Source organism: Callorhinus ursinus, unplaced genomic scaffold, assembly GCF_003265705.2.
Source record: "Callorhinus ursinus isolate GAN/ISIS: 27379988/994484 unplaced genomic scaffold, GSC_fseal_2.0 scaffold26, whole genome shotgun sequence".
NCBI classification, from domain to species: domain Eukaryota; kingdom Metazoa; phylum Chordata; class Mammalia; order Carnivora; family Otariidae; genus Callorhinus; species Callorhinus ursinus.
In genome coordinates, this window is record NW_027397088.1 from 22,260,604 (window position 1) to 22,286,856 (window position 26,253).

A 26,253-nucleotide genomic window follows, 5' to 3' on the forward strand; every position below is an offset into this window, starting at 1 on the left:
AAATACAGAGAGTGTTTCAAAATCTGTGTGGGAAAGATGGAAAAGATGAACCAGTAAAAAAATGGGTGTAGCCCACATTCAGAACTCATATTTGGCTGAATTCCCAAAGAATCAAATGTATAAAGGAAAAAAAAAATGAAGCAGTAGAATGACTAGAAGAAAAGAATAATTTGTTATAAACCTGGAGTAGAGAAGAACTTTAATCTATGACGGAATCTACAAGCTATAAAAGAAAATATTGATAAATTTGTATATTTAAGTATTAAAAAATTTCTAGAGGCAAACAACGACAATAGGGAAAGAACCCAAGCTAGCATCTTGTAAAGAAACAATGACAAAGGGGCACCTGGCTGGCTCAGTCAGTTGGTTAAGCATCTGACTCTTGATCTCAGCTTAGGTCTTGATCTCAGGGTCATGAGTTCAAGCCCCACGTTGGGCTCCACAATGGGTGTGGAGTCTACTTAAAACAAAACAAAATCAATGACAGTGATAAACTGGTAAAACGTTTTGCAGCCTACATCAGAGGTAAAATTTAACAATTCTTCCTAATATATCAAACAAAAGCTCCTAGAAATTGAAAAGGAAAGGTCAATAGTCCAAAAGAAAACTGACAGCTAGGTTTTTAAGAAAAAGAAATGCTAGATGTTTAATCTTACTTTTATTAAGATTAATGTGGATAAGATACCAATATTCACACACTGAATTAGCAAAAATGCAGAAATTGAATACCATTCTGTTCACAAGGCCACAGAATCAGGGACTTAGTTTCTGGTAGGAGTGCATTTTCTTACAAACCTGATGGAGGGCAATCTGGAAATATTTATCAGTTGTAAAACAAATACACATTTCACACATGTGAGACCACATTTACAAAGCAATTTTTGCAGTACTGTTTCTCACAGCAAAAAATTGGAAACAACTTAATATTCATCCATAGTGGACAAGTCAAATAAACCATGTTGCATTCTATATAATAAAATACAGTTGAAAATAAAAATGAGAAATCTCTTTTATAGATTGACATGGAAATATCTTTTGGGGATATTAAGTGAAGATGCAAGAAACTGAACCATGTAAAAAGTATGGTATATCTTCTGCTGGGTGATGGAGAAGGAGGAAAAATAAGAATATATTTGAATTTGTTTATAAGTTCAGAAATAAATGTTGGTAGGACAAACAAGATACAAGATGCAATTATGAGGACACCCTAAATGGTCTGCCTAGTTGTTAATAAAGTGAGAAGAGTTACTTAAATGTGTAAATCATGTCAATGTATTAGATTCAAGAAAGTTAAAATAAGCCAAATATAGTAATATAGATGTGATAAATATTACAACTGAGGTATAGCAAATACCAGGGAAATGGTGATGAGGGGATAGTCAGTTAGTTCAATTAGTCCAACTGGTAGGAAAGTTTGCAGAAATAAAATCCTAACAGTATTGATATTGGTTCTAGAATGTTGAGTAGAAATCCACCAGGGAAACAGGGTAGCAGGAGTGGAAATCCTGGTGAATCCTGATGAATAAGTGTTAATGAAGCAAGTAGAAAGTCTACCATGCTTTAGGAATATATCTTTTATGAGTGCATTTTTTTTTTATTCTTGTGAGATGAATATCAAAATAAGGCAAGGCTTGGAAAAAAGTTAGATCTTTATTTATATATAAATTCTAATATCAGTGTGTCAATGTCCAGATTTTTTCTGCAAAATTAATAAAGTGATCACTCATTAGGCTGAAGCATGCTGAATTTGGGGGTCCTCGCCCCAGGTGTATGATAAATTGAAAGCTGAACCATTGTTATTTTCTCTCTGGGTCCCCTTTGTGAGGATTGACAAGGATTTGACAAATGATGGAGTCACTTCTAAAGCATCTTCCATTTCTCACCTCTCACCTTCTGTCAATTCCACACATAATATTTCACAGAAGCCCACCATCCCCTCTCTGAAGTCTTGCTACCACTCTCCCTACCCCTGCATACTCTCACTGTTAGGGTCTCTGCTACCTCAATACCTCAAAGCCCCTTCTCTATTTTTTCTCATCCAGGTTAAGAATTTCTGAATGCATTTCTTTTTAACAGGTTTATTCATCCTCCAGTTTGAAAGCCCTGTCATAGGAAATTGTAAGGAGGTTTGCAGAAGTTACTAGGCTTAAGTATTTTCCTGAGGCATCTAGTGACTTATTGAGGCACGTTCTGAATTCTTTTCCAAGACTCATTTTCTTCGTTGTTGACTGCTACACAAGTGGCCTGTAAAGCCTCAGAAACTTGGACTATACTACTGGAAACGTGTTATAATTCAAATAGAGGTAGAGCTAAAGTTCCTTTTGTATTTCTTATCCAGAATTTCTTTATTTTTAACCAAGCAAATTAACAGTATCAAGACTGCCTGGATAATTTCTAGGCTATTTAAGAGAACAGACTGTTTTCGGGCATTGGTAGGCAGTGTGGAAGAATCTATTTACATTTAAATTATTTGCTAATTACAAATCATTATTAGCTATTAACTAAGAAGAGCCATGTAAAGACAACTACTAGGCAACACTTTGTTCAACTTTCTCCAATGATCAGGGACTTGGAGAACAATAAAACCAAGGTTAAAAATAGTTCATAATCCATATCTCTTTTCATCAATTCAGATACACCTCCCCTCGTTTCCAGGCCAAATGCTTGTGGTTTTATTGGACCTGAAATAGTACAAAATAATACATATAAAAGGACGGCTGATAAATTGTCTGAATTCAAGAAATCATACCCTTCAAGGTTACTCCCCAACTAGACTCTTTGCCTGGATTTTTTAAAGGCTATAATCAAGGAGGTAGCACAACACAATTTCAGAAAAGACAGCTGCGGGGGAAGCAGAGATAAGCATTTGTTTTCACTTTGAAAACGAGCCCACTGCCAACAGGTTTTGGGCTCCCATACAAGTCTTTGCAGGATCACACAAAGATTTCAGAACAGAAGAGAAAACAATGGCCACAATTACCTTTGATTAAGCACATCATTTTTCAAGTCTGGACAGACAGACGCCAAAATAGATGTCCCGTCATCTACCATAGAGGTCAACTTAATGAAAGAAGCAAGAGGGCTTTGCTCTAGTCCCTGCAGTGAGGGACAGGAGCAGTACAAGCCCGGATGACTTCAGGGGACGACTGCTCTATCTTAGACTCCATGTCAAGGAAAAAGCATAACAGCCGGAGTAAGATTCTGGTTCTGACATTCTTAATCCCTCCTGTGGCATGAATCATGGTGCCTTTTCAGAACTGGTGGAAATTTGTGAGAGCTAACTCTTCATTTACATGGTTTGCAAACTAGGTATTACTCTCTAGAAGTAGGTGGTATCATTACTACCTGCTGGTGGGCACTACTAAATGTCTAGACCAAGAATGACAGGACTTAGAAGTGATCTTTCCAAGTGGTTGTATAGCATATAAAGACATGACAAAATATTCACTGAAAAGAGAAGGCCTATGTGCTGCATGAACCCATGTTACATGAAAACTGTGCATGTCACATCAAAGACAGCATTTTCACCAACAGATTTATATAAACTAGGGTAGAGTGAGAGAATAGGAGGACCGCATAAAGGTCAATGATTTCCTATGTTTAGTCTCTGTGTAGAATGGTGGGTTCACAGGTTTTCAATATATTATTAAAACAATCAAACAAATAGCACCATGCATGGTTCAACAAAAACCTGTCATAAATGAAGAATTAGGATTCATCCAATTCTGTGTACCTGACAGGTCCTTAAAATATGTCAGCAAATAAGAAAGGCATTTTTTTTACTCTTACCAAGTAACTTTCAACTAAGCTCAATAAAGTCATTAGTGTCTGTCAACTGTCAACAAAGAATTTAAATTTCTCGAGCTCTTCCATTCCTCTACTTAGAGATTCCACATCTCTCTATGTCCCTCTCATAGACTAGTAGTTGTCGTAAGTTAACAAATATAAGGCCTTAATAGAGGCACTATGAGCAGGAAACTGGTTAAGGAATGTTCTGTTTTGTGTCTTAAGGCATTGTGTCTATTTTGTTCTTCCGTGTGAAAATAAGACACTGTGAATTCATTAATTTGATCAAAAAAAAACCCCTCTTTACTGGGGAAATGAGTTAAACCAGTTGTTTATTGCAGTTTGTTTATTTAAGCAGTTTGGCAGAACAAACTCTTGAATGACAAAATTAAATACACACACACACACACACACACACACCAATGGGTTCTGTTGACAGACTGGATATTGTATTATTTTAGGCTTTTGGTGATTATCCGTCAAATACTACCAGCATGCATTCATGTGCCTTTATTATGCACACATGTTTTGTAAGGAATAGCAGGAGAGAAGAGTGTTCTCTACTACCCAACAGAGTTCTCATAACCTCCCTGGATGGATCTTCCTTGGCGTTTGCTTTCTGGTTCAGGCCACATGCTCAGTGCAGGTGCTTCCATGTTTCTCCTTTTTGCTACAGATCACCTGGCATCAAAGACATGTCCTTCAAAATAGTTGGGACTTGGCTCCGTTGAAGAGGTGACAAAATGATTTTTATTTGGGTCATTTATGTAAAACATTCATGCAAATTCTAAGAAATTCTTTTATATTAACTTTTATATTTCTTTACAACATACAATGCTAATCTCATTCTAATGAGTGGCTGAGATGATAACAGACAATTTTTAGGTCATTGCCCTTTTGAAATATTGCAAAACAGTACTGGGACCTAGGAAGAAGCATGAAACAAAAGAAATACCTCTGCTTGTCTGTACTATCACTGAGTAGAAGAGGGAGACATACTCCATGACTCTTTGCCTACACTTGAGCTAAGACTGAAAGTTGGTTCTAGAATATTCAGCTGAGCTGGCAAGTCTAGTGCCTGGCTGGACTGAGACTTAAAAATTGCCCTGCCAAAGGTTTTCTGAAGAAAGAGAAAAAAATGAATGCTTATGGGATTTCTTTCTTGGAGCTTTGTAATGTACACACTCATAGAAGGTTCTGAGAGGGGGCGGAGCAAGATGGCGGAGGAGTAGGAGACCTGGATTTCGTCTGGTCTCAGAAATTCAGCTGAATAGGGATCAAACCATTCTGAACACCTACGAACTCAACAGGAGATCGAAGAAGAGAGTAGCAACAACTCTCTGAACAGAGAAGCGAACACTTTCTGGAAGGTAGGACATGCAGAGAAGTAAATCCGAGGCGATATTCGGGAGGATAGACGGCGGGGGGCGGGGCCTCTGTCGGCCGCTTCTGGCAAGTGATAGAGCCGCAGAGCACAAAATCGGAACTGTTAGAAGTCGGCTCCGCTGAGGGACGTCGCTGCAGTGGCTAAGCGGGGGGTGGAACCCTCGCGGGACAGTGTGGTCTCAGGACCCTGGGGGTCACAGAAAGACCGGGGGTGCCTGAGTGCAGCAGAGCTCCCAGGGATCGGAGCGGGGAAGCCGGCTGCAGAGACGGAGCCGAGGCGCGGGCTCTCAGCTCGGGGTTGCCATAAACTGTGATCCGCGGCCCAGTCGGGCCACTGCTCCTCCAGCAGGGACCCAACAAGCAGCAGATCTGGGGAGACTCCCCTTCCTCCCCCGGGAGGAGCGGCGCGGGGGCACACCACAGGGATCTGCAGGGTTTGGAGACTCCACACGGGGTCAGGTGCCAGAGATAGAAACGCTCAATCACAGGCCGGGGGAGCGCAGAGTGCAGGCGGAGACCAGGGAGACGGGAGTGACTGTTTTTCTCTGGGGGCGCACTGAGGAGCGGGGCCCCAAGTTCTCGGCTCCTCCGGGCAGAGAGTGGGAGGCCACCATTTTCGCCCTGGTCCTCCAAAGCTGTACCGAGAGCTTGCAGGGAACAAAAGCTCCTGAGAGCAAACCCGAACAGCTTGCTTAGCCCAGACCAACAAGGGCGGGGCAATTCAGCCTCCGGCAAAGACGTTTGGGAACCACGGCAACAGGCCCCTCCCCCAGAAGATCAGCACGAACAGCCAGCAAGCCAAGACCAAGTTTACCGATCAAGGAGAACTGGAGAACTCCAGCGCTAGGGGAACACTGCACATAGAATTCATGGCTTTTTTACCATGATTCATTAGTTTTTCAAAGTTAACTTTTTTAACTGTTTTCTGGGGATTTTTTTTTTTGAATTTTTCTTTTTCCCTTTTTCAACCAACATCTTATCAATCACTTTTTTAAAAAAACATTTTTTATTTTTCATTTTTAGAGTCATATTTTATCCCTTCATAGTAGTTACCCTTATTTTTGGCAGATATATATAAGTTCTTCTCTCTTTAAAATTTTGATATACAGTTTCTTCTAACAGATCAAAATATACCCTAAATCACTAGTGTATGGCTTTTTTCTAGTCTCCTGCCTGATCACAGTCTCTCCCATTTTTTTTCTTTCTTCTTTTTTTAAATCTTCTTTTTCTTCTTTCAAACAACTTCTTATCAATTCCGTTTATAAAACCTTTTATAAGTTTCATCTTTACAGTCATCTGCCATCCCTTCATTGTATCAACCCTTATTTTGTACATATATAAGTCTTTCTTCCTTTAAAATTTTAGGAGGCACTTTCTTCTAACAGACCAAAATACACCCAAACTCTAGTGTGTGGCATTAATCTATGCACTACCCTGATCATATTTGGTCATATTCTGTTTTGTTTTTTTTTTTGTTTGGTTCTGTTTTTGTTTGTTTTTCTCTTTTTCTTTCTCTTTTTTTTTTCCCTCTTTCTTTTTTCTTTCTTTCCCTTTCTTTTCCCCTGGTATCAGGTCTTTTCTGATTTGTATAGAGTGTATTTGCTGGGGATATTGTTAACCTGTTAGCATTTTGTTCTCTCATTTATCTGTTCTCCTCTGGACAAAATAACAAGACGAAAAAAATCACCTCAGCAAAAAGAACAAGAGGTAGTACCATCTGCCAGGGACCTACTCAATACGGACATTAGTACGATGTCGGACCTAGAGTTCAGAATCATGACTTTAAAGATACTAGCTGGGCTTGAAAAAAACGTGGAAGTTATTAGAGAAACCCTTTCTGGAAAAATAAAAGAACTAAAATCTAACCAAGTCGAAATCAAAAAGGCTATTAATGCTGTGCAATCAAAAAAGGGGGCACTAACTGCTAGGATAAATGAGGCAGAAGAGAGAATCAGCGATATAGAAGACCAAAGGATGGAAAATAAAGAGGCTGAGAAAAAGAGAGAGAAACAACTACAGGATCACGAGGGCAGAATTCGAAGGATAAGCGATACGATAAGATGAAACAACATTAGAATAATTGGGATCCCAGAAGAAGAAGAAAGAGAGAGAGGGGCAGAAGGTATATTGGAGCAAATAATAGCAGAGAACTTCCCTAATGTGGGGAATGAAACAGGCATCAAAATCCAGGAGGCACAGAGAACCCCTCTCAAAATCAATAAAAATGGGTCAACACCCTGACATCTAATAGTAAAACTTACGAGTCTCAGAGACAAAGAGAAAATCCTGACAGCAGCTCGGGAGAAGAGATATGTAACCTACAATGGTAGAAACATTAGATTGGCAACAGACCTATCCAAAGAGACTAGAAAGGCTAGAAAGGACTGGCATGATACTTTTAGAGCACTAAAGGAGAAAAATATGAAGCCAAGAATACTATATCCAGCAAGGCTGTCATTAAAAATAGAAGGAGAGGTAAAAAGCTTCCAGGACAAACAAAAACTAAAGGAATTTGCAAACACAAAACCAGCCGTAAAAGAAATATTGAAAGGGGTCCTCTAAGCAAAGAGAGAGCCTAAAGGCAGCATAGATCAGAAAGGAACACAGACAATATACAGTCACAGTCACCTTACAGGCAATACAATGGCACTAAATTCATATCTTTCAATAGTTACCCTGAATGTAAATGGGCTCAATGCCCCAATCAAAAGACACAGGCTATCAGATTGGATTAAAAAACAAGACCCATCAATATGCTGTCTGCAAGTGACTCATTTTAGACCCAAGGCACCCCCAGATTGAAAGTGAGGGGGTGGAAAACCATTTACCATGCTAATGGACAACAAAAGAAAGCTGGGGTGGCAATTCTTATATCAGACAAATTAGATTTTAAAACAAAGACTGTAATAAGAGATGAAGAAGGACACTTTATCTTACTTAAAGGGTCTATCCAAGAAGAAGTTCTAACAATTGTAAATATCTATGCCCCTAACATGGGAGCAGCCAATTATATAAGGCAATTAATAACAAAAGCGAAGAAACACATGGACAACAATACAATAATAGTGGGGGACTTTAACACCCCCCTGACTGAAATGGACAGATCATCTAAGCAAAAGATCAACAAGGAAATAAAGACTTTAAATGACACACTGGACCACATGGACTTCACAGACATATTCAGAACATTCCATCCCACAGGAACGGAATACACATTTTTCTCTAGTTCCCATGGAACATTCTCCAGAATTGATCACGTCCTAGGTCACAGATCAGGTCTCAACCGGTATCAAAAGATTGGGATTATTCCTTGCATATTTTCAGACCACAATGCTTTGAAACTAGAACTCAGTCACAAGAGGAAAGTCGGAAAGAACTCAAATACATGGAGGCTAAAGAGCATCCTACTAAAGAATGAAGGGGTCAACCAGGAAATTAAAGAAGAATTAAAAAACTTCATGGAAACCAATGAAAATGAAAACACAACTGTTCAAAATCTTTGGGATACAGCAAAGGCGGTCCTGAGAGGAAAGTATATAGCAATACAAGCCTTTCTCAAGAAACAAGAAAGGTCTCAAATACACAACCTAACCGTATACTTAAAGGAGCTGGAGAAAGAACAGCAAATAAAGCCTAAACCCAGCAGGAGAAGAGAAATAAGAAAGATCAGAGCAGAAATCAATGAACTAGAAACCAAAAGAACAGTAGAACAGATCAACAAAACTAGGAGCTGGTTCTTTGAAAGAATTAATAAGATTGATAAACCGCTGGCTAGACTTATCAAAAAGAAAAGAGAAATGACCCAAATCAACAAAATCATGAATGAAAGAGGAGCGATCACAACCGACACCAAAGAAATACAAACAATTATAAAAACATATTATGAGCAACTCTATGCCAGCAAATTAGATAACCTGGAAGAAATGGGTGCATTCCTAGAGTTGTATCAACTACCAAAACTGAACCAGGAAGAAATAGAAAACCTGAACAGACCTATAACCACGAAGGAAATTGAAGCAGTCATCAAAAATCTCCCAAGAAACAAAAGCCCAGGGCCAGATGGCTTCCCAGGGGAATTCTATCACACATTTAAAGAAGAATTAATACCTATTCTCCTGAAACTGTTCCAAAAAATAGAAATGGAAGGGAAACTTCCAAACTCATTTTATGAGGCCACCATTACTTTGATCCCAAAACCAGACAAAGACCCCATCAAAAAGGAGAATTACAGACCAATATCCTTGATGAACATGGATGCAAAAATTTTCACCAAAATACTAGCCAAGAGGATCCAACAGTACATTAAAAGGATTATTCACCATGATCAAGTGGGATTTATCCCTGCGCTGCAAGGTTGGTTCAACATACACAAATCAATCAACGTGATACAATACATTAACAAAAGAAAGAACAAGAGTCATATGATCCTCTCAATAGATGCAGAAAAAGCATTTGACAAAGTACAGCATCCTTTCTTGATCAAAACTCTTCAGAGTATAGGGATAGAGGGTACATACCTCAATATCATAAAAGCCATCTACGAAAAACCTACAGCGAATATCATTCTCAATGGGGAAAAGCTGAGAGCTCTTCCCCTAAGGTCAGGAACGTGGCAGGGATGTCCACTCTCACCACTGCTATTCAACATAGTATTAGAAGTCCTAGCCACAGCAATCAGACAACAAAAAGGAATCAAAGGCATCCAAATCAGCAAAGAGGAAGTCAAACTCTCACTCTTTGCAGATGATATGATTCTGTATGTGGAAAACCCAAAAGACTCCACCCAAAACTGCTAGAACTCATACAGGTATTCAGTCAAGTAGCAGGAAAGAAAATCAATGCACAGAAATCAGTGGCATTCCTATACACCAACAACAAAACAGAAGAGAGACAAATCAAGGAGTCGATCCCATTTACAATTGCACCTAAAACCATAAGATATCTAGGAATAAATCTAACCAAAGAGGCAAAGGATCTGTACTCAGAAAACTATAAAATACTCATGAAAGAACTTGAGGAAGACACAAAGAAATGGAAAAACGTTCCATGCTCATGGATTGGAAGAATAAACATTGTGAAGATGTCAATGCTACCTAGAGTAACCTACACATTCAATGCAATCCCCATCAAAATACCATCCACTTTTTTCAAAGAAATGGAACAAATAATCCTAAAATTTGTATGAACCAGAAGAGACCCCGAATAGCCAGAGGAATATTGAAAAAGAAAAGCAAAGCTGGCGGCATCACAATTCCGGACTTCCAGCTCTATTACAAAGCTGTCATCATCAAGACAGTATGGTACTGGCACAAAAAAAGACACACAGATCAATGGAACAGAATCGAGAGCCCAGAAATGGACCCTCAACTCTATGGTCAACTTATCTTTGACAAAGCAGGAAAGAATGTCCAATGGAATAAAGACTGTCTCTTCAACAAATGGTGTTGGGAAAATTGGACAGCCACATGCAGAAGAATGAAACTGGACCATTTCCTTACACCACACATGAAAATGGACTCCAAATGGTTGAAAGACCTAAACGTGAGACAGGAGTCCATCAAAATCCTAAGGGAGAACACAGGTAGCAACCTCTTCGACCTCAGCCGCAGCAACTTCTTCCTAGAAACATCGCCAAAGGCAAGGGAAGCCAGGGCAAAATTGAACTATTGGGATTTCATCAAGATAAAAAGCTTTTGCACAGCAAAAGAAACAGTCCACAAAACCTAAAGACAACCGACGGAATGGGAGAAGATATTTGCAAATGACATATCAGATAAAGGGCTAGTATCCAAAATCTATAAAGAACTTATCCAACTCAACTCCCAAAGAACAAATGATCCAATCAAGAAATGGGCAGAATATATGAACAGACATTTTTCCAAAGAAGACATCCAAATGGCCAATAGACACGTGAAAAAGTGCTCAACATCGCTCGGCATCAGGGAAATCCAAATCAAAACCTCAGTGAGATATCACCTCACACCATTCAGAATGGCTAAAATTAACAAGTCAGGAAACGACAGATGTTGGCGTGGATGCGGAGAAAGGGGAATCCTCCTACACTGCTGGCGGGAATGCAAGCTGGTGCAACTACTCTGGAAAACATGCAGGTTCCTCAAACAGTTGAAAATGGAGCTACCATACAATCCAGCAATTGCACTACTGGGTATTTACCCCAAAGATACAAATGTAGGGATTCGAAGGGGTACGTGCACCCCAATGTTTATTTATTTTTTTAAAGATTTTTTATTTATTTATTTGAGAGAGAGAATGAGATAGAGAGAGAGAGCATGAGAAGGGAGAGGGTCCGAGGGAGAAGCAGACTCCCTGCTGAGCAGGGAGCCCGATGCGGGACTCAATCCCAGGACTCCAGGATCATGACCTGAGCCGAAGGCAGTCGCCTAACCAACTGAGCCACCCAGGCGCCCACGTGCACCCCAATGTTTATAGCAGCAATGTCCACAATAGCCAAACTGTGGAAAGAGCCAAGATGTCCATCAACAGACAAATGGATAAAGAAGAAGTGGTATATATACACAATGGAATATTATGCAGCCATCAAAAGGAATGAGATCTTGCCATTTGCAATGACGTGGATGGAACTGGAGGGTGTTATGCTGAGTGAAATAAGTGAATCAGAGAAAGACATGTATCATATGACCTTGCTGATATGAGGAATTTTTAACCTTGGGAAACAAACTGAGCGTTGCTGGAGTAGTGGGGGGTGGGAGGGATGGGGTGGCTGGGTGACAGACATTGGGGAGGGTATGTGCTATGGTGACCGCTGTGAATTTTGCAAGACTTGAATCACAGATCAGTACTTCTGAAACAAATAATGCAATACATGTTAAGAAAAAAAAAAAAAGAAGAAGATGATAGCAGGAGGGGAAGAATGAAGGGGAGTAAGTCGGAGGGGGAGACGAACCATGAGAGATGATGGACTCTGAAAAACAAACTGAGGGTTCTAGAGGGGAGGGGGTTGGGGGGATGGGTTAGCCTGGTGACGGGTATTAAAGAGCGCACGTTCTGCGTGGAGCACTGGGTGTTAAGCACAAACAATGAATCATGGAACACTTCATCAAAAACTAATGATGTATGGTGATTAACATAACAATAAAAAATTACAAAAAGAAGGTTCTGAGAAATTCGCTGTAAAGAAACCTGCCAAATTAACTAAAAAATATATAGAATTATTGAATCACTATATTGTATACCTGAAACTAACGTTAATTATACTTCAATAAAAAAAGAACAAATTAGGAATTAGCAACATGAGCATATTACGTAGATATATGACAAAATACACCAGAAGAAATAGCAAATGAGTTTAACGTGGTTCTGGGACCGGGGGCATGACCAGGTAATGCAGAGACTTCACTTATTTAGTTGCTGTTGTTGTAAGACTTTTAACACTTCTTTTGCTTTAAAAACAGACTGTATTTGTAATACTCACTTTGATAAAATACGTTTTGAATATAAAGAAAATTCTTAAAAGAAAAAGAAAACAATGAGGACATATGTTTTCTCACAGGACAAAAATACTATTTCATGACCTGAAAGTGCTAACGATTTCCCTGAGCTGAGTCATTTTTAGGAACTTCTCCTCTAAGATTGGTGCTTGTGACCCAGTCAACGCTGTCAGAGCCAGTCGTTGAGTCCCCAGAAGCTCCAGGCTGGAACTGAAGCATCCTGTGGTACATCCAAGGCCCGTGGCAACAGTATTTGAGAACCACATCCCACTGTCACAGATGATGGGGAAGGGTTATTCTCCATTGGCTTCTTCCCTTGAAATCATGTAATTTACATAAGTAAAATATGTTTATTAAACATAAATCCATGATATTGAAGCATTAGTGGATAGCTTGTTTTAAATATATTCCCTGTTAAACACTTTTATCTCCGTGTAGTGAATTCATAATTAGGGGAGTTGCTAACTTTGTCAAGGCTATTTGAATTGTTACAGATCACCATAAAAATGATGTTCATTTTTGCCTTTAAACAAACAAACCAAAAAAGAAGACTGTTAAGCCTGTTAACTTGTATTTAATCCAGAATTCTTCTTAACACTTCTGAAATGGAATCCTTAATTTTGAGAGACACCTATCAAATCAGATGAAACTACCTTTTGTTGGAATGTGTTTGGGGAAAATACTGGTATATACACTGACAATTTATATTCCTTAGTATGATAATGAGAGGGTATGAGAGGGTGGCAATGGAAGGATGAAGAACAGGACCAATAGCCTTCAAGTGCTACCAGTAAGAGACCCAATGAGGAAAACTTGAAAATCAGCACATGTGTAAATGCATATGATAATTTTAAGAAATTACCAGAAATGTAAGATTCAATAAATAGAGCAGAATTTTTTTAAAATATGAGATGCTATTCTTTATTTTTCCAGAAAGTTTACCCAAGATTACCTTTGGAGAGTTGATTCAGAGATAAATATTCCTGTCTTCTCCCTTAAAACTCTTCAATTCATGCCATGCATTAAGCAGAGACATTTCTGTTTTGTGCTCCCTCACAACCATGTTCTGAGCATGTCAAGCAGCCCAGTTCTCTTGTCTTACTAACATCTCCTCTTTGGGCAGAAGTAGCCCAGAGTATTGGAGTGTGGAGTGAGTGTGGTCTGGTCCCCTAAGGAATGTGGGGAGCACCTAAGCAAATGCCAAGCACTTCATTGTACACACTCTCAGTGAATCTTGAATATTTATGTAAGCCATTGAGTAGAATGCAAACAAAGGGGGAAATGGTTAGCATAATTTTTGGAGTGGTTGCTTCTTTCCAAAGCAGAGATTTAATGTCAATGCTCCTCTTGGAATTCAGGGGAAAAAAGAAACTGAGGGGAAAATGTGTCCTGTTGTGTTAATGCTATAAATATTTAATGTTACAAATGTGTATCTATGGAGTCACAAACAATATGCCAAATAACAATTGCTCATTTTCTATTTTGCCAAAGATTTATTTTCCTGAAGTACAAGTACTGGAGGGAGGAGTTAGGAAGGAGAAAAGGAGAGCACGGAGGAGAGGGGGAGGGAGGGAAGGAAGAAGGGAGAGAGAGGGGTGCGCTTTTCTCTTTATTAATCTATAGTAATCACTTTCAATGAGAAAAGCATCCAAATTCTGACTCAGAGAGGGAACAACTGAGAAGATTATCCTTCCTGGAAGCAAAGCTTTGATGTATTTAACAAGAAAAGGTTTGTGTCTGCCCGAGAACCAAAAATTATCTGAATGTCTACCGTGAAGAATGACTTCCCCACGAGCTTACTGACACCGAAAATTTCTCTATCCTGAATCAAACTAACAACAATATATATTATTATACTCTATTACTCTATAAGAATATATAATGAAATATATATAATCCATATAACAAAAATGTGTCTATATATGCTTAGCACTATATGCTTTCATAGAATAATTTTATAATAAAATAATAGTTGTAACTCACATTAAAATAACTTAGTGCCGACAACATGAACGGAAGGTAACTGCGCACTGGGTGAAAAGCAGGAATTGATATATAACCATACTTACAAATGAATGCATAGGCTTCCCCTCAACTCCTACAGCCCTGATAATTTTGCTGTCCTTACCTCTCTAAAGCAAATATTCAACATATCGTAGCTCAATTTCCCCTTTTATCAATGCTCTTTCATTTGCATACCTGTTTGATTACATTATTTGGAAATTACAAAGGAAACCTTTGGTCTCTGGGGCGCCTGGCTGGCTCAGTGGGTAGAGCCTGCGACTCTTGATCTCAGGGTTGTGAGTTTAAGCCCCACATTGGGCATGGAATCCACTTCTAAAAAAAAATAAAAATAATAATTAATTAATTTAAAAACAAAAGAAACTTTGGTCCCTGAAACATGATTTCATGCACTAATAATAATGACTTGGCTAAGTTGCATTAGGATTTAAGTGGTCAACTGAGCATTCCCAGCTCTCTATTCCGACAGACTCTGGGGTTCAAAGGTGGCAGGAACAGTATCTGGGGTTCTCAAGATTCTGTGTATTCCTTTAAAAGCAATGATGCTTATAGTAATGTAACTGAAAAGCCAACGTTGTGGGTAGCGTACATCTGAGCAAGTGGTCTAGGAGTACATAGCTACTGTGTCTTTTCTAAGATATCTGGGCTATCTTAGCTTGAAACTAAACTCACATTTAACCTCAGGTCATGATCCTCTACATATCCTGCATCCACACAAGATCTAGCTATGGTCTTCTGAAAACAGAGACCGCAAATGACAATCATTGCTAAATGCCCTTCCAGCTATGAATGACCTTCCTTCTGTCACCCTAATGGAAATTTTTTTGCCCAAATATGGACCTCTTCTTATTTAGTAGGTATCAATTACTTAGTGGGTAAGAATCTACCCTCAACAATACTTGGGTTCAAGACATGAAGTCTTTTTTTTAAAGACATTATTTATTTATTTGAGAAAGAGAGAGAACAAGCAGAGTGCGGAAGGGGTGGGCAGGAGAGGCAGAGGGAGAGGGAGAAGCAGACTCCCTGTTGAGCAGCGAGCCTGACGTGGGGCTCGATCCCAGGACCGCAGGATCATGACCTGAGCCGAAGGCAGACACTTAACGACTGAGCCACCCAGGTGCCCCAAGACATGACTTCTTTACATAATTTGTATGTGAGCTTTGGAAAGTGGTTTTCCTCCCCATACCTTTTTCTCCTCTGTAAAGCATGGATAAAAGTATTACTCACTTTATGGGGATTAAGGAAAAGGAAATTGAATCAAATTATTGAACACATTCTGGTATATGGGAAATGATAATAAAAAATAAGGTGTAATTGTGATCTAAACTGGATTTGGAGAAAATGTGGCAATAATTGCACTGGCAGAAGTGGACTGGTTCTATGTCCTCAAAATGAGCCGGGTCCAGTTTTGTGCCCAGTCATGACAGAAGATCCTGTACACGAAAGGAGACAAAGAAGAGAAACTTGGAACTGTTCTCTATTGAAGGATGATAAATACTTCATCTCTATTTTCCATATACAGTAATAGGGATGTCATTGACTAACTCGGGATTGCTGAGTCTTTATTAGTTTCATGTATAAATCAGGCATAATATAATTTACACATTGTTGACCTAAAGAGTCATATGAATGCTATTCTTATTGTTAATTTTTTTCATTGGTCCTGACATAAATGAAATGAAAACTAGGAACTTTAACCACTAGGATTTGTGTTTTATTAAATTACAATGAAAAGCTGTTCACATTACTATGGGGAGGAAAGCCATTCCTTTCTTAGTTCTTTGCTGGCATATGGATGCACACAAAGACAATTATGATACGTGTGTTCTATATAGTATTTTTCATTTACAGCCCAGTCCATGAAAAGTTTCCATAATATGGTTTGTCATGCTTAATTAGGTATTTTAAAGAAATAGATTATTTCAGGTTTAGTTCATCTTAGCCTTGGCTGTCATGTTTCTTTCTAGCTGGAAATAGACCACTGATTTTATGAAAGTCTAAACAAGAAAACAAAAAAGGAATTAAAACCACCATGAAAGCTCAATACTTTCTTCCTAATTCTTTAAATATGTCAACTATAAATGCTTATGTTTCCTTCTGATGGGTCAATAACTGAATTGTGGACATAGAGTAGATGTACAGATATATGGCGATGCAATCTCCATGTCAGTCTGATGGGCTACGAAGGCAAAATCAGGACTCCTGCTCTCAGAAAGCCCAAATATTGTTTTGTGCAATCTAATCTAGTTCTAGAAATCAAATCCTACAAATGAGTTTGACTACCATGGAATTCTATGACTTCTTAAATGTGCTTTCTCTTTTCCCTTTGAAAGCCTGAATATTTCTTAATTTAAAAAAATGGGTTATCTGAAAAGGACTTTCTTCCAGCTTGCTCTTCCATCCTGCCCAGTGTGCATGTCATTGCCACCCCTGACTCATTACCTACTTCCTGGGATGCTGGGCAAAGAGAATGCCAGGACTGCAGGGAATGTACCAAAGCCACGGAGGTCACTGCATAAACAGACTTTCCTTAAAGGAAATCTTAAGAGACCCCAGGAAATATGAAACCCATTGAGGTTCAGCCCAGGGAAAAGACGCCCCCACTCCCTAATTCTCTCTTGCTTAATCCATGGAAAAAGATTCAACCAGACAAGTTGCTGAGTTTAAGGTCAAATTGAAACTCTTTTCCCACCTCTTTTCATTTTTTCCAAGCCAAACATTTTACTGGCTCCAATGCAGAAAGCATAGAAGTTTATCCTTACTTGCCCTAGAAACCCTGTTATTTTCATCTTAAATAACCAGTCTCTGTGCTTGGAGCTTTTAACCCACTACTCAGTGAGGTTTCACTGGATTTGCTCTCCCCTGATTTGTCTCAATTTGTACCATTTTAATTTGTAGATACATAAGCCAATGCGTTGAATTTGCTTACCTACCATAACCAACCACCCTACTCCACCTCCAAGGTTTCTCTCCAGCTAAAATCTCAATTTTCACTTATTCTCTGTAGCACAAGTCTATAAAGATGGTCTCAATTTTCTTTTCTTCCATTTTTTTTTCACCTATTCTGATTAGGTCTTTGCCCAAATTAACACTCATGTACACGTCACTTCCATCTTACAACATCCACTGGTCATAAATGTAAAATCGATTCCTACAAAATTTCTAGAAGAAATATAGGACAAGACTTTTGTCCACTTGGGTTAGTTAGGAAGAGATTTCTTAGGTATGACAGGAAAAGCCTAATTCATGAAAAAATAATATATTGGATTTCATCAAACATAGAAACTCCAGTGCTTCGAGAAACACCATTAAGAGAAGGAAATGACAAACCACAGACTGGGAGAAAACCTTTGCAAAGCGCTTATCTGATAAAAACCTGGTACGTAGAACACACAAAGAACATTCATAACTCAATAATGAGGAAACAAACAACACAATTAAAAGATGGGCAAACTATTTGAAGAGAGAGTTCACCAAAGAAAGATAATAAGGCTGGCAGATAAGTACATGAAAAAATGCTTAATATCATTAGTTATTAGAGAAATGGAAATTAAAACCACAATGACATACCACACTTTAGAATAACTAAAATTAAAACAAAGAAAAGAAGAACAAAACTGTGTAACCAATGGAGATCTCATATATTGCTGGTGGGAATAAAAATGGTTCAATGACTTTGGAAAACAGTTTAGATTTTTTTTTTTTATAAACTTAAATATGCAATTACCATATAACCCAGCATTTCATTGCCTTGGAATTTATACAAATGAAATGAAAACCCATGTTCACACGCACAAAAATCGTATGTGAATATGTACAGTGGATTCATTTGTAATCTCCCCAAACTGGAACCAACTCTCAACAGGGATGCATAACAAATTGAGGTTTATGCACCCAATGGATACTACAGTGAATGGAAAGGAACTTCTGATCCATGGAACAACATGATGCATCTCACATTCTGCTAAATGCAAGCTACATACCAAATAATTCCATATATATGACACACTTGCAAAACTAGCAGGGCAGAAAACAGATCCATGGCTGGATATGGAGATGGTGTTTACTACAAAGAGGCACTGAGAATTGGGGGTTTCATGAAAATTCTATGTCGTGGGTATACTGGTGATAACACAACTGTAAATGTTTGCAAACGTATAGAACTAGGGGTGCCTGGGTGGCTCAGTTGGTTAAGTGTCTGACTCTTGATTTTGGCTCAGGTCATGATCTCAGGGTCCTGAGACTGAGCCCCGCATCAGGTTCCATGCTCAGTGGGGAGTTGGCTTGACATCTTCTCTCTCTCTCTCTTCCTCTGTCCCGCCCCACCCCCCACTCACACTCTCTCTTAAAAACAACAGCTTAAGGAACTGTATACTAAAAAAAAGACAGATTCTTCTGTATGTAAATTATACCACATTTTAAAAAATAGAGAAAGGGCACCTGGGTGGCTCAGATGGTTAAGCGTCTGCCTTCGGCTCAGGTCATGATCCCAGGGTCCTGGGATCGAGTCCCGCATTGGGCTCCCTGCTCCTTGGGAACCTGCTTCTCCCTCTGCTTCTCTCTCTCTCTCTCCCCCTCTGTCTCTCATGAATAAATAAATAAAATCTTTTAAAAAAATAAAATAAAATAAAAAATAAAAAATAGAGAAAAAGTTCATGGACAATTACTTCATAACCATCTATAGTAATTGATTATCATTCAAAAATTAATCCAGTGGTCAGTTCTAGGCCCTCACCTCTTCTGACCCCTCTGAGGTCATTTGACAAAGGTTCTTTTTAACGTTTGGCTTCTTAGATGACAAAATTTCTTGTTTTCTTTCTACCTCACCGGCTGCTCCTCCATGGTCTCACTTGTTGGTCTATAATTCTCTGACCTCATCTGTTACCCCCGTCCTCTTCGCTCACTTTGCTCTAGGCACACTTGCCCCCTTGCTCCACTTCAGCCCAGCCCAGCGCTTTTCCTCCCATTTGCTATCCATTAACCCAGAGCACAGTTCCTTGCAAGGTTGAGTCTCTGTTTTCAGGTCTCTGTTCAGGTCTCATATCCTGAAGGCAGCCTTCCTTGGCCACCCTATCTAAAAAAGTTGCCCCCAACACCCCAGGTCTAGCTGTAGTTCCTTTCACGGAATAATCTGTTTTCCATAGCACTTATCTGGAATGATCTTTGTTTATTGTCTGTCTCCCATTGGGGCATATAAATTTCATGAGAGCAGAGGCTTTATCTGGTGGCTTGCTGTATATCTGGTGTGTGGGACAAGGCCTAGCACACAGGAGACTCCAGTAAACACACACACACACACACACGTCTTCTTTCCTTTACTCCTTGCTCTAAAATTCTCACTTCATTCACCCATAAGTAAATTAACCATAGACTGGACCATATGAAATTGTGAAATTGTCAATATTTAATCATTTTGGAGCTACAGGATGGAAATTCCAAACGTTCAAATGAACACTGTTGTTAAAAAACAGACGAATGTGCCAATGACACATAGATTAAAATAATAAAGGTGCTAGATCGGTCAGACATCATGAACAGAATATTATTTCCTATAAATAAAATCTGGTGCTGTCCCTGTGATGCCTCCACCTTCCCGTGGAAGTCTGTAAGCCAGTGGACAGTGACAGGACACCTGCTTCCTGAATGATAAGAAGAAATGAATGGATTTCACACTGACAGCTTGTTAATCCATTACCTGGCAACCACAACATCAGAGACGAATCCTCATTTTCAAAAACCCATGTTCTCTCTTGAAGTCTTATTTAAGTAATATCTGTACAATCTGTAAATGAAGACAGAGCAGAGACATGTAGAAAAAATCACAATGGCATTCACTGACAGATATTAGCTCTTTCTCTGCTAATACAGAGAATGGATTTTTTCATTTTTCTTTCCAGCACACCAACTATAATTAAATTTAAGAAGTGCCAAAAATTAATGCTTTCTTTTTTTTTCTCTTTCTTACAACTGAAACAAATAATCCTATGGTATTAGCACATTATACTTAATTGCAAATGGTAATCGACAGCATAAATCTTACATTAGTATGTTAATTTCAGTGACATCTATTTGTGCCTTCAACCTTTAATACTGCAGATGGTTTAATATGGAATAATCTCTATTTTTCAGTCTCTTCAGCTGCTTTTACCTTTGTAAGTTTTTTTACTCAAAGTTTTTCCCACAGTTTTGTGAGTATAATAGATCTATGGGTGTCTAAAGCCCATCCACTGGGAGCTTGATGGACTTTATATCCATATGGTAGGTTTCCCAACTGGGCATTAGACTGAAGATTTCCTTCCTTATTCCTTTTCTTATTTTCTCCCATTGGCTAATGTAATTTATAAGCCTACACATTCTTTGAGTATACTTAAAACCTGATGTTTATGTTTTTGAAAAATATGGCACTAATTAAGTTTACCCTTCTGATAACTCAGTTTATGTACATAATCCTATCACATTCTGCTGACTTGGTCAATGACATGAATGGTCTTCTGGCTAGGAGCATGTACAAAGGCACTGCATGAACAAAGAATTATTACTAATAGCAAGAGAATCAACTCAGTTAAAATGACAGTGACACCTTACCATGTGAAAGCAAGGCAGAGTTTCCTTGAATACACATAATAAATACCTGAAGTCTCATCTCATACTAGATGAATTTTGAAATTTACTGGACAGTTTTGTTTTTACTAGCCACTTTTGAAATATCCCACTATAATGAGTACACTACTTAAAAATGTCGCCATGAAAGCACTGATAAAGATTCACCAAGGAATCAATAGATAGTATATATTCCAACTAAGGCTGGTTAACTTGAAGGTTGTAAAGTTAACTGCTTATGTTTTTATAAAACAGTGTTCTCTAATAGCACAGGTAGAACATACACCTGTGTGTATTTGTGTGTGTGTGTGTGTGTGTGTGTGCATGTGTGAGTGTGCATGCATGTCACCAAGGAGGAGATGCAAACGATACTAGCGTGGTCTAAAAGACCACCATCCAATAACAAGGGGCAAATACGATGATGATGTCTTTCTGGGAAAAAATTAACAATGTAGACATTGTGATCTTATCTAGTCCTTCTTATTGGACATTTGAGGATGTTTGACTAAATTGTGCATATGTAGGCACTTGGGAGGAGTAGACACTTTAATTCATAAATTTAGTTTTCCTGTTTTCAAACTACATAGGTTTTGTCAAATAAACAGGTTCACAAAAAGCAGGATGGTTTAATAAAATAGAAGTGAATAGAAATGTTCACAAAAGAAGGAAAGATAAAAGAATGTAAAGTGGGTTTTTTGAGGCACCTAATAGATTTTTCCTGCCTACTGCAATTCCCATTGTGGGGGTGGATCCCTATATGAAACATGAAGATATGAATTCCTCTTCTCTATATCTAATTATTGTACACTAATCCAGACTTTTAAATCTGGCAGATATTACCTATTTTGCTGTAAAACATGCCTTCCTTGACTCTTAAATCTCCTAAGGCTTGGTTCTACTCTAACAATAGCTCTCAATGCTGGTTGTGTATTAACACTGCCAAGAAGTTTTTAAATAAAGCTGATGTTTACACTCCTCTACAGCGCTATTGCATCAGAATTTTCTAAGGAGTGAGGCCCGGGAAATCATAATTTTAAAAAAAATATCCATTTTAATTGAAGTAAAATATGTTCACAGAAGAAGGCAGTTCTCACAAATGTACAGCTTAAGGAATTATCACAAAATGAACATACCTGTATTCTGGTTAACTAGAACATCACCAGTGTCCCACCTACATGCCCTCCTAATAGGCATCAATATGTCTTAGAACTTCTCAGCAGATTCTAGGGTACAGCCAGGGATGAGAACCACTTTATTAACTGCTAATTGTTTTCTACACCACTTTCTCTTGTTTCGATTGAGTTCTGAGGAATGAGTTATACATCATTATTAAACACATACTCTATGTTGGTGATTGCACAAACACGATCCTGTTTTATTTTTAAAATAGCCATTTAGAATAGTCTGCATCACACCCTTTTGTACAAATGAGGGAGCGGAGGCTGAAAAAGGGGTATAATTTGTGGAAGTGGTACCATGAATGTGGGGGGACTGGACTGTCAACCACATTAGCTTAGTGGCTAAAGTTAAAACTGGAACCAGACATGGGACGCCTTGGTGGCTCAGTTGGTTAAGCATCTGCATTTGGCTCAGGTAATGATCCCAGGGTCCTGGGATCAAGCCCTGGATTGGGCTCCCTGCTCAGCGGAAGCCTACTTCTCCCTCTCCTCCTGGCTTGTGCACTCTCTCACTGTTTCTGTCTCTCTCAAATAGATAAATAAAATCCCTAAAAACAAACAAACAAAAACAAAAACAAAAAAACTGGAACCAGATAGGCTTAGGTTTGAACACCAATTCTACCACTTCCTACATGTGCAATCTTAAGTCAACTGATTCAGTCTTCTTATCAATAAGATAAGAGATCACAATGTCATCTAGCCCATCTCACTGGGCTTACATGTGAATGACTCCGCATACTGCCTTGTAACTATTGTTGTGGCCAGTGTTGGACTTATATCTGATTCCAGACCCAGCTTTTCCCTCTCTTCCAAACTGCTTCTTCTAAAAAGCCCAAAGTGAAGAAGCCCAGGTCATGACCTTCTGTCAGATCTTTTTTTTTTTTTAAGATTTTATTTTTAATAATCCCTATACCCAACGTGGGGCTGGAACTCACAACCCCGAGATCAAGAGTCACATGCTCTACTGACTGAGCCAGCCAGGCACCTCCTGACTTCTTATCAGATCTTTAGTGTTGTAATTATTTGATTTAATTTCTATGAGGAGAAGGTCATTATAATATATACACATCACAGGGTGTCCCCAAATTCTAAAAACATGGGGCAAACAGTATGCTTATTAGCAATTTTTCAGACTAATAATTAGGCTCACTGATATTAAATTTTGAGGGACTCCATCTGAAAAGGTGTCCAGATACTGAAGAGAAACACATTAAAATATTAATTAGGAATGAAATTGACCTGCTGTTTCATAATAAATGTATCTTACATTTCTTCCTTTTTGTGGAATGGAGAGAGAGAAAGAGATAGATAGACAGATAGGTAGATCTATATCTTTATAAACAGGTAAGGAAAGTAGATTAAGTACAACATATCATGGGATTTCCTCTCCTGGTCCCCTAAGACTGAGCCTACCTACCCTACAGAGCCTTTAGAAAGTCAAGAGCTAAGGAAAATAACATTACATCATTGTTGTCCTTTCAGGTTAGTAAACAAAAGCTGGATCCAGCAAATCAGGGAAGTCTGTGCCAGATAACTTTGCCTTACTTCATTACAACGTTGGGGAATTTCCACTAGAGTGCTGGCATGGGCCCTGTGAACAAGCTATTTCCTTATTAGACCACTTACCTCACTTGACCCATTGTTATTGCTAACCATGCAATTCTTCTAGGAAAGAGGAAAAGAGGGAGAAAAAGACAGAAATGAAAGTGGTTGATGATTGTATTTGACACGGATTTACCCTTCCATTTTGTAATGTGAGCAGGTGGAGAGGAACAGCTTTCTTTAAAAATGTCATCAATTTGATCAGACCTGTGCTCTAGGAATTCCATAATGAAGACAGATATATTTATGGAAAGAACTGTGACTGATTATCAGCAGGGTGTGTGAGACCCGCCTGTGAACCTTCAGTTGGTCAAGTACTTTCTTCACCTGCCTTATGTGTAAGATGTTTCTGTTACCTCAGGTTCCCCATGTGATCTGACTTTGGAAGGATGAGGAAAAAAACGGAGGTGTCGCAGGCTTTATTAATGTTGTTTTCTTGTTATTTGCTTTTCTGTCTTCAAGGCTTTAGGTTTTTATCTATGTTAAAGCAGGAATTTCCTAGGTAAGCCAGTCAGAGACTGGCCCAGTAATCACAAATTCACCGTGATATTATAGGATCCCTGGATCTTAAAGGCAGGGACATCTACCCACATAGAGCTTTCCACAAATTTCAGTTCTGACTTATTTCCCTTGAACTCATTCACCTTTTTGGTTCTTGAAGTTTTGTTTTCTTTATTTTTTTATTTTTCCTGATTCTTAAAATTCTATTATTTTGACTTAGTAGATTGGATCCTAGAGAACTTTGTTTTAACATCAGGTTATTTACTCTTAACCTCAAGGTACTTACTCTTAATATTATATATTATTAACTAATTTTTTTATTACGTATAGACAAAAGTCTGCACCAAGAGCAATCAACAAGACTATCAAATAGGAGTTTACAGGACTAAGGAAAATGTCCTATTTGAACCATTCTATCATCTTTTCAGGACTCAGCCAAATTGTACACAACGATTACAAATTTCCTCTTTAGGGGAAGTCACATCAAGGGTGATAATGAAAAGAGTAGGAACAGGAATGTAAGAGTTGTGTAGAAAGGATCCAGTGGTTTTCCAATGTAAGTTGTCAGTAATTGTACCACGAGCTACTGTACTTGCTACTTTCCGACAGGCATGATAGGACTCATTCCATATAAAAATGTGTGATGATAGATAAAGGTTTCAGCCTAATGACAAAGTTTTCAATCATTTCCTAAATCAATTCATTCAATCATGTTAATCAATAGAATGTATAACATCAATGCTGTGAGGTATACTTTGTATCTAATTTAGGATGTAAACTTGCTCTGTTTCTGGTACACTTTAATTACTACTGTATGTGTCTTCATACTAAATAAAGGTCAAATGGATGGTGAGCCATTTGAAAACTGGATTAGAAAATCTGTCATCAGCCACACAAATCAGTGTTGACCAAAGTTAATTTCATAACACAGGCTTTCTCGACTCTGGACGTTTGGGGCTGGATAATTATCTGTTGTAGAGGGATGTCCTATGCGTTGTAGGATGTTTAGCAACTTTCCCAAACTCTACCCACTAGATGATGATAGGACCCACTCATTTGTGGCAATTAAAAATGTCCCCAGAATTGCCAAATGTCCCCTGGGTGGGGATGTGGGGGGGATGAACCTAGTTGAGATCCTTTTTTCTAATGTTTCATCCCTCCTCAATGGTTTTGTGATGGGATTTACATGAAAAATCTGCAGTAGTATAACTCTTAAAGATTCATATTTATTATTAGCATATTAAAGATTCTGAAAAGTCTTACTGCAAAGAAACCAATTTATTTTTGTTTAATTTAACATTTCCCAAATATTTTGACTACAAAATCATCTATATCTCAGTAATTGCTATTATAAATCTCTGCACTTTGTTACAAAATGCACCAGAAAATCCTGGTGAAATTGAATGTGTACACAAACACTTGATTCACTTAGAAGAAATTCTTAAAGCTTCAGAGTTTCTTATTAAATATGTGATGTATTTGTGTACCTCTAAGTTTAAAAAAATCTTCATTTATATAGATAGTTACAATATCAACTACATTAAAGTAACAAATTCTTTTCATAGCACATAATGGTTTACAAAATTACTTGGCAGGTGTGAAATAATAGAAAATACATATATTGGTCTCTGGCCCCAGTTCCTAGCACAGAGCTCCTAAAAGCCTTGTAATTTCCTAAGTGATAAAAACACTGAGAGTAGCTTTTGTTC